Raw genomic sequence first — 8,733 nt, 5'->3', positions numbered from 1 at the left:
TGCCATCATATGAACACTGTAATGTGGAAGGCTCAGACACATTTTACCTCTGGGCACAGACAAAAGCACGTTTCAACAACAAGCATAAAAACCTATTACAACAAGCTAAGAAACATAAAACAATATAAAAAGACACATAATGTAAAAAATGAACATAATGCAAATAGGAGCTGGAGAAAACAAAGGTTAGGTATCTGTCTGGACTGTGTGTGGTGACTGCGAAACTGAGGACGTTGAAAACTGTAGTTGAACCACTGTAATCTAGTGTCAGCTGGTTTCAGTCTAGTGTCAGCTAGTTTAAGTCTAATTTCAGCTGGTTTCAGTGTAGTGTCAGCTGGTTTGGAATCAGTCTAGTATCAGCTGGTTTCAGTCTAGTGTCAGCTAGTTTAAGTCTAATTTCAGCTGGTTTCAGTGTAGTGTCAGCTGGTTTGGATTCAGTCTAGTGTCAGCTGGTTTCAGTCTAGTGTCAGCTGGTTTGGATTCAGTCTAGTATCAGCAGGTTTCAGTCTAGTGTCAGCTGGTTTCAGTCTAGTATCATCTGATTTCAGTCTAGTGTCAGCTGGTTAAGTCTAATTTCAGCTGGTTTCAGTGTAGTGTCAGCTGGTTTGGAATCAGTCTAGTATCAACTGGTTTCAGTCTAATGTCAGCTGGTTTCAGTCTAGTGTCAGCTGGTTTGGAATCAGTCTAGTATCAACTGGTTTCAGTCTAGTGTCAGCTGGTTTGGATTCAGTCTAGTATCAACTGGTTTCAGTCTAGTGTCAGCTGGTTTCAGTCTAATGTCAGCTGGTTTCAGTGTAGTGTCAGCTGGTTTGGAATCAGTCTAGTATCAGCTGGTTTCAGTGTAGTGTCAGCTGGTTTGGTTTTAGTCTAGTGTCAGCGGGTGGGGTTTATTCTGTTGTCATGACAACGGAAACAGAATGACACATCAATGGGATCAGCTTTATTGACATGTTTATCTGTTTCCGTTGTCATGACAACAGAACAACCCCCACCTGCTTTTAACCTATTTTCCACACAGTTGCCTCTGTAAAGGTAATAAGCTTTTTAAAGAAGAACTGTCAGACTTAAATGTATTCATAAGACATAATTTGAAAGGTAACATCCTCTGGTTTCTGAAAATATTCTTGTATGTGACTAAAACCCAACCTACACTATCAGCTCATACATGGTTTTTTTTTTTTTTAATTATTATAATTTTTTTTTTTGGGGGGGTTTTTGTGCCTTTATTATAGTTCAGTGGAGACTGACAGGAAAGGGGGTAGAGAGAGAGGGGAATGACATGCAGGAAAGAGTTGGATCGATCGGGAGTTGAACTGGTGACTGCCTGCTAAGAGCGTCTTGCACTCAACGTGGTAGACTCCCTAACCACTTGACTACCGGGCCGCCCATACATGGTATTTTTCTGTATGATAACAACAACTAGGAAATACTTTATACAAGAACTATGGAAACCCATTATATTCCTACTATTTCTTTATCAAAAACTCCTGTGTGAAGTATGAGGCTTCTGGGCCTAAAATTACAGAAGAGGATTAGGGCCACATGTGACAAAAATAGTTTAATCTCAGAACTATAAAAAAAGTTTTTTTTCACATGTGGCCCTGATCCTCGTCTGTAGTATTATGGGAGATGAGGACTTTTTAGTTCATTTTTTCACAGGCACCTATAAACATCTCTAAAAGTAAAACTGTGCTTTGAGTCTTTAATGTGAAACAATAGAAAATATCCTTAGTCTGTTAATGTAATAAAGGAACCTTAATTTATGTGTTTAGTGTGTTTAGCTGTATAGAAACATAATTAGTAGGAGACAGATTGTTAATAAATTATCTCTCAGTCCTCCACTTGACCTCAGTAACTACTGACAATTGAATGTTGGCGTACTGAGCCATGGTTACTGTGTCAGTGTTAACACACCTGTCTGTATGTCACCTTAACCTGGGCCTCTTCATCACCTGTTCTTACGTAATCATCTTCAGCGTGGATCACGACTTTCACCCTGTTATGTAACAGCTGGCAATCGTCTCTGTTACGTTGCTGCGCTTTAATGTGTTTGCAGACTTCATGTGGTTCGTTAGTTTGATTAACTGGAGGAATTTCTGTTGGCTGCCGTCAGAGTGTGTGTGTGCATGTCTGTCTGTAAATGATAACATGCTCTAACCTTTGGTTAAACATGGGCTTCCTGACTGATCCTTATCACACATTTCATCTTTAATGAAGCTATTGGATTCATTTGAATTATTGAAAATGATTTTACATTTTGAAACTGCCAAAATAAAAAATAAATGAATGACTGATTACATTAATTAATTTACCATTTAATGCCCCCAAATACAGACATTCATTAATAAAATGTGACATAAACATCTGTATTTACTCATCTTTGTATTATTTCCCCCATTTATTAACAGCCTCTGAAGTGTGTGTGTGTGTGTGTGTGTGTGTGTGTGGGAGGGGGGGGCTCCTCAGCCAGGTGTGCCCCCTAACAGGTTTAAACAGGTGTAGGAGATGGATTCATGTAACTGATGCTGAATTAACAGTTCATTGAACTAAAGTACTGTCAGTCAAGACCAGCCCTCCTCTGTGGACCACCAGGGGTCCACAAACCCCCCATTGAGTCTCATTTTTTAAATGTAGAGCCTTGTAGTGAGACGTGTGTGTGTTGTTGTCTATATTAAATCAACTTGTGTTTAAATTTAACTGATTGTTTTACTGTTGTTACTCACGCAGCTACGACTGTTCACGGTTCAAAAGTGATCCTCGTGGCCTTTGAGAGGAAACATGGATGAAGCTAATGGTTAGCCCGTCAGTTATCATCAGCTATCATCCTGTTAATCAAACAACACACAACATCATGGTGGAAAATCAACAGGACAGTGTTTAGTGTGATGTCATCACCATGACTAAGACGTTTGATGTCATCTGACCAGTGTTCATATGTGTGTGATCATGTAGCACTGCCACATATTGGAATCAGGGTCACTTATGGGCCAGGTTAGTTATGTAATGGACACATTTTAAGTGTAATCCCTGTAATGCCATCCTGTGTATGTATATGTGTAGCCCTATAGGGGTCATCGTAATTTCACATTGTGTTGTATTGGGGAAGGGAATGGGGCAGAAGGAGGACAGGTGAAACCGACCTGGGGAGTCTGCGGGAGGCCCGGGCCTTTCCTCCCTGGAATGGAGTCAAAGCTACCAAAATGGTTGGTGCTTACTGGGATGAAGGACAGAGCAACATATGTGAATCATATTGCTCCTGTGATTTGATTTGATTTGATTTATTGACTGTTAAACAGCATCACTGGACTGGACTACTCTCTCTCCCCACGCTTCCTGTCTCTCTTCAATCCAGTAAAGGCATTAACACCCCCCCCTCCCACCCCCCCGTCTAAAGAGGTTTGAGATCCACTGGTCTAGACAGAAGCTGTTAAATATAGAGCTTGTTTAGGTTCCTGTCTCGATGTGAACTCTGACAGAACTGGATCCAACGTGGAGAAAAAGAAAGAGGTGGTTTGAGTGAAGTGAAGCACAGAAAGACAATGAGCAGTTTTCAAAATGTCTGGCGCCAAAGTCAGAGCGAGCTGCTGTCTGATGGACGTAAACTGGGAGGATGACTGAGGACTCTGGTATGAGTCAGCAGACACACCCACATCACAGCTCTACACAGTCCACCCTGCTGTTAAAGCAACAACTGTCACACTGACCTCGACATTCCTCAGATAACATAGGAGCAAAGGACGAGTCGGACGGAGACAGTACGACAACAGTCCTGAGCGCCTGCCCAGCCAAGTGTCGAGTCCTCAGAAACAATCTGTGATGTCACTGCCCATGAGTACAGATTAGATCAATCAGAAATGATTTATAAATAAAATGTAAAATATGACATAAACATACTGACCTAAAAAGATCATCTAACGATCAGAGTAAAGATGAAGAGGAGAACAGATCCTGCAGCATTAGCAAGGAATACAAAAATGGCAGAGTGTAAGGAAAATTAAGTAATATGTGAGTGGGTCCTCAGATCCCACCATGATGTCACGGAGGGAGCAACATCTAAACAGCGTGTTTATAACATCCAGGAGAAAGTGACACACACTGTTGTTAATGACAGAGACCAGCTGACGTCAGGGTCAATGACCTACAGTAACCCTGGTACGCCTCCGTCAGACTGACAGCTGAGCTGCTGAGGTGGCTGCTGGAGGGTGGAGCCTCAGGCCGCTCAGCTTTCCCTCTCTGACCATGGTGGCTCCGTGCCATGAAGGGACACGCCAGGCTGTGATGTGGCGAGACTAATGACCAGCTCCTGGCAGCTCTGTTTACAGCTGCACCCAGAGTCTAAGTCTGACACACACACACACACACACACACACACACACACACACACACACACACACACACACACAGACGCACGCACACACACGCTGTGTATTCAGGTATAGTAAAACTCTGGCGGTTTGTTTCCTCTCAGTGAAATCCCCTCGACATCTCTGCTTCCTGAGTCTGACAGGTCACGTCTTGTATCCTCTTCATGTGAGTTTTATCTCAGGTATTTATCTCAGATGTGACATCATCACTTTACCAAAGATCCTTTGTTCAAAGTTCCAAATGACACAACTTAACATCAAAGTATTACCATTTCAAAATGCCATTCACACATTTGAGATGATTGTCTGTTCATTTCATTACAGTGATCCAACTATCAACTGATACATCTGCTCAAAATGATAAGTAACTGTTGTATTCCTCTTACAGCATAGTTTTATGGAAACTGAGGAACAACATCCCTCGTCACATCATGAAAGTTTCAGGATAACAAGATGCACTGACACCAACTCGTTACTGATGATTGAATTTACCTTGTGGTACGAGCATAAATGAGTGGTATCCACAGCAACATAGCAATACTGTAACCTAGAGGAGGGCTTGGGCCTCACCGGAGAGGTAGCTGTGGGCCCCGTTTGAGAGGTGTGGGGGTACGTGGCCGAGGACAAGGCCACAGACCAAGACAGCAGCAGCAACAGCAAAGAGTATCCCAAAAGATCAGAGAAATGGTTGTAGACCATGTCATAAATGGTGGTATAACAATGACTGAGGCAGCTAGAACCAAACAATCAAACCTCAGAAGATCAGCTGTGGCCTCAATCATCAGAACCTTCTGCAATGAGAACTGGTACGTCTTCAGCATGCACTACAGCGAACATTACAGTACTGAGGCTACTCTTAGTTGTCAGGTGACTGTATACTGCATGTGCCAGTGTGTAGCACAGAGTAGGTTATGTGACTATGTAAATGTTTTTTACAGTATGAAGTCTGGTTTCTTCTGTAAGTTTTCTTACAGAATTAAGACTAAACCAAAAGGTGGAGGCAGAGGCAGAGTCTGAACTGACCAACCAGAGCGGACTGTGGTCAACTTGGTCTGGGCCAGAAATGACATTCGCCTCACAGAAATCAGACAACACTTCCTGCACAGTGAAGACATCTTCAGCAATGTGGAAGCCATAAGTTTGCCAACCATTGCACACATGCTGAAAAGACACCAAATGTCCCTAAAACAGCTGCACAGTGTGATTTTAGAGAGAAATGCAGACAGAGTGAAGGGACTGAGGATTGAGTATGTTCAGGTGTGTTCAGTTTCATTGTACCTGTATGTGAAAGATTCCCCATCATTGTACTGGAATTGGTCATTCTCCTTCCAACATGTCTTTTTACATAGAGGCTGATGGCCCTGGATGCTGATGAAAACCATCATTAATTCATTTTTGTGGAAGAGGCTTCAATCTGGCCAAGACAAAGAGGAGAGGTTGGAATTTCGTCGGCCAACCGGCCACCATCAAAGTACCCGGGCAACGTGGGGCCAACATCACCATGTGTGCGGCTGTATCAGAGGGTGAGTGTGTGATGGGATACAGACCTTGTGTTGGCTCATACAGAGCTCCTTGTAGCGTTCCTTCATGAGCTAACTCTGGTCTGTAGAGCTGCTGGTGTGACCTATGTTACTGTGTGGGACAGTGTGAGGTCCCACATGCTCAACTGATGCAGGCTTGGTTTCAGGTCCATCCACCATTCACCCCCGCGTACTTGCCCCCATACTCTCCATACTCACCGACATCACAGCAGACCAGTGTCAGGCCTGGATTCACCATGCCCGAAGGTTCTTTCCAAGATGTTTGGCCAATGAGAACATTCATTTCGATATGGATGAGAATCTGTGGCCATATCCAGGGTTGATGGAAATGAGTGAGAACTGTATTCCTTTGTTTTGCCTTTTTTGCAGGAAATGTGGAAGTCAGGCATATCCGCGGCAGGTGTGATGTTCCAGCTGACGTCTCGTCACGCCTATAAAATGTTGTTTCCTGAACATTGTATCTGAACAGTATATCTTTCTGTGTATTATTGTTATTAACTTGCTTTTTCTCTTTTCAGGATACCCTGTTCAGTAACTTACGGTGGGGGTGTTACATTCTCCCCCCCTGCTGGCAGTGTTGAAAATGACATGTTTCATAAGGTTTCTTTGTTACTCAGGTGGTTGTGGTTTTACCTGATTGGAGGGGAGAAATCCTATAAGGCCTGGGATCCCAGATTTCTCTCTCTTCCTCCTGCATGCCACCGCCAAAGTAGCTGTATCCAGGGTTTGGGGTTTTTGTTTGCTTTGTCATGCTTATGGGTCTGGTAGTCTTAATTTAGTGGATTTGGTTTTGGTTAGATTAGAGTTGGGCTCTTTTCGTTTACAGTAGAAGGAAAGCACCAGGTCCTATGACCCTTTGTGGGTCGGCCTGAGTGGCTTCCCTGCTTTTGTTTATTTTGGCCAGTCCATCAGTCTTTTGCTTCTTCTTTTTTGTTTCTGATTTTGGTTGTTTATTTTTGTTCGGGAAATAAATCATCTTTTTTTTCCAACTGCAACAGTGTGACTGTCAGTTATCTTGGGGCTTCACTTTTGGAAAACCTTGTGAGGTTCATAACAGTGAGCCAGTGACCCAATTTGAAGTGTTTTTTTTTTGTTTTGTTTTGTTTTTTTTTTGGTAGTACTCTAGTTTATTGTTTTTTGTAGTTAACTGTAAAGGGAACCTATGTTGTGATTTACAGTGCTGTATCAATAAATTTCAGCTTTGTTCAATGATTTCCCTGCATCTGTAGTATTCTCTACTGGTCCTTTTGCAGTGACATTACCTGTAGCACCATGATGAAACATGTATCATATATTCTGTACTACAATATCTAATGGTTGTATGAACAACTAACCACTGGCACTATTGGTATCTTGTGTGTGGGTGATCTAAAGAAATGTCTCCATGAGTGCAACATTTCTTTAAAAATATGAATGCACAATGTAATGTTTTGAATGTTGGACAGCCTGTGGTACAAGTGGTGACCATTTTGAAAAATGACATCTAGGTTCTGAAACCAAAGCCAAAGAGATTGCAAAGAATTGTAAGACGAGTCTTCACTTAGAGGTGGAGTCACAGTGGAACAAAGAAAAAGTTTTCATCTTTGTAGATTCAGATAAAAAATAATAGCTGCACTAGTTTCCACAGGATGTGTCACAGTCACACTTGGTGAACTTGAACGCCCCCACTGGAGCCAGGACTCTATTAGTACATCAGCTGTGACATCAGCTCCTCACCAGGCTGTTTGATACACACTAATAATCATCCTGGACATAGATGCAGAGAATTTCCGTCCTCTTTGGGCCTGGTCTGGTCCTCATTTGACTGCAGCTGAATCAGGTTCCCTCTGAAGTGACCAGGACCAGTTGTTTTCTTCCACAGGACTAAAGACTGCAGATGTGAAGGTGGACTGGACTGCAAACTGTATCTGTGAAACTGAAAACCGTTCATGATTCAGCTTCACAACGAACCTGATAGATCATCGTCTGTGCAGCCTCAGGCAGCTTCATTCTCCCTGTGAGCCCAACAGATCTGTGGAGATTATAGAAGAGCATAAATATGATCGACACATGATGAAGACCTGTGGGAATCTGAGCCAGACCACATGGACAAGGTCCAGAATCAGTGTTCTTCGTTGCAGGACAATAAAAAGATAAACAGCTGATGTTTATCAAAGTATTTCTGTTTATATGAGACTAACACTGGAGTCTCAGTAATGTAAGAGACGACACCTCTGAACTAATTTCTGTCCGAAGTATATGAATCATATCCATCGTTATTATCATTATTGGGATCAGTATTAATGATATTATAATGGATACACTGGTGTCCTCAGCAGCTGAGAACTCACAGTGTTCTCGCTCCAGACCTCCACTCTCTCACTGCACTGAGTTGGATGTGATGTAGGTGATGACGATCCAGAAGGTCAACATGTGTCAGTCACAGTGTTGTAGGTGTCATATTATATCATGGATCAGAGCTGAAGGCTGATGTCCTGAAAGACAGACAGCTACAGAGCCACAGGACAGAGGACATGTAAGGACAGAGCTCCACCCTCCACCTCCCCACCATGCTGTGTCCTCCTCCAATTTCCTCCGGCCTCCATATATCACCAGAGGTTTACTGTGGGATGAAGTCACTTCACTGTTTGTGCACGCTGCCTTTTATTGGTCCTCCCACTGAAAGTTTCCCCCAGAGGCCCTGGGGCATTCTGGGTCAACAAATGAAGTGGCTAAGCTGCTCATAATTCTCAGGCAGCTCAGCTCTGCAAGGGGTCAACCTGCAGGGGGGTGGGGGGCGGCAGAGAGAGAGAGAGAGAGAGAGAGAGAGAGAGAGAGAGAGAGAGAGA

At 43.0% G+C, this 8,733-nt stretch overlaps 1 long non-coding RNA gene across 1 annotated transcript; it reads left to right on the top strand.

The window, feature by feature from the left end:
• Positions 1-3,404: 3,404 nt before the first annotated feature.
• LOC139613243 (uncharacterized) lies at positions 3,405-8,068 on the top strand. Its single transcript, XR_011686707.1, has 4 exons — positions 3,405-5,170; positions 5,328-5,621; positions 5,714-5,887; positions 6,052-8,068. It is a non-coding gene; the product is annotated as an uncharacterized lncRNA (long non-coding RNA).
• Positions 8,069-8,733: the final 665 nt, after the last annotated feature.

The sequence above is a fragment of the Trachinotus anak genome, unplaced genomic scaffold (assembly GCF_046630095.1).
Source record: "Trachinotus anak isolate AG129_WGS33_773 ecotype Australia unplaced genomic scaffold, CSIRO_AGI_Tana_v1 ptg000032l, whole genome shotgun sequence".
Classification (NCBI taxonomy): Eukaryota; Metazoa; Chordata; class Actinopteri; order Carangiformes; family Carangidae; genus Trachinotus; species Trachinotus anak.
Note: the sequence above shows the minus strand (reverse complement) of the source record. Positions and strands in the feature narration are given on the sequence as shown.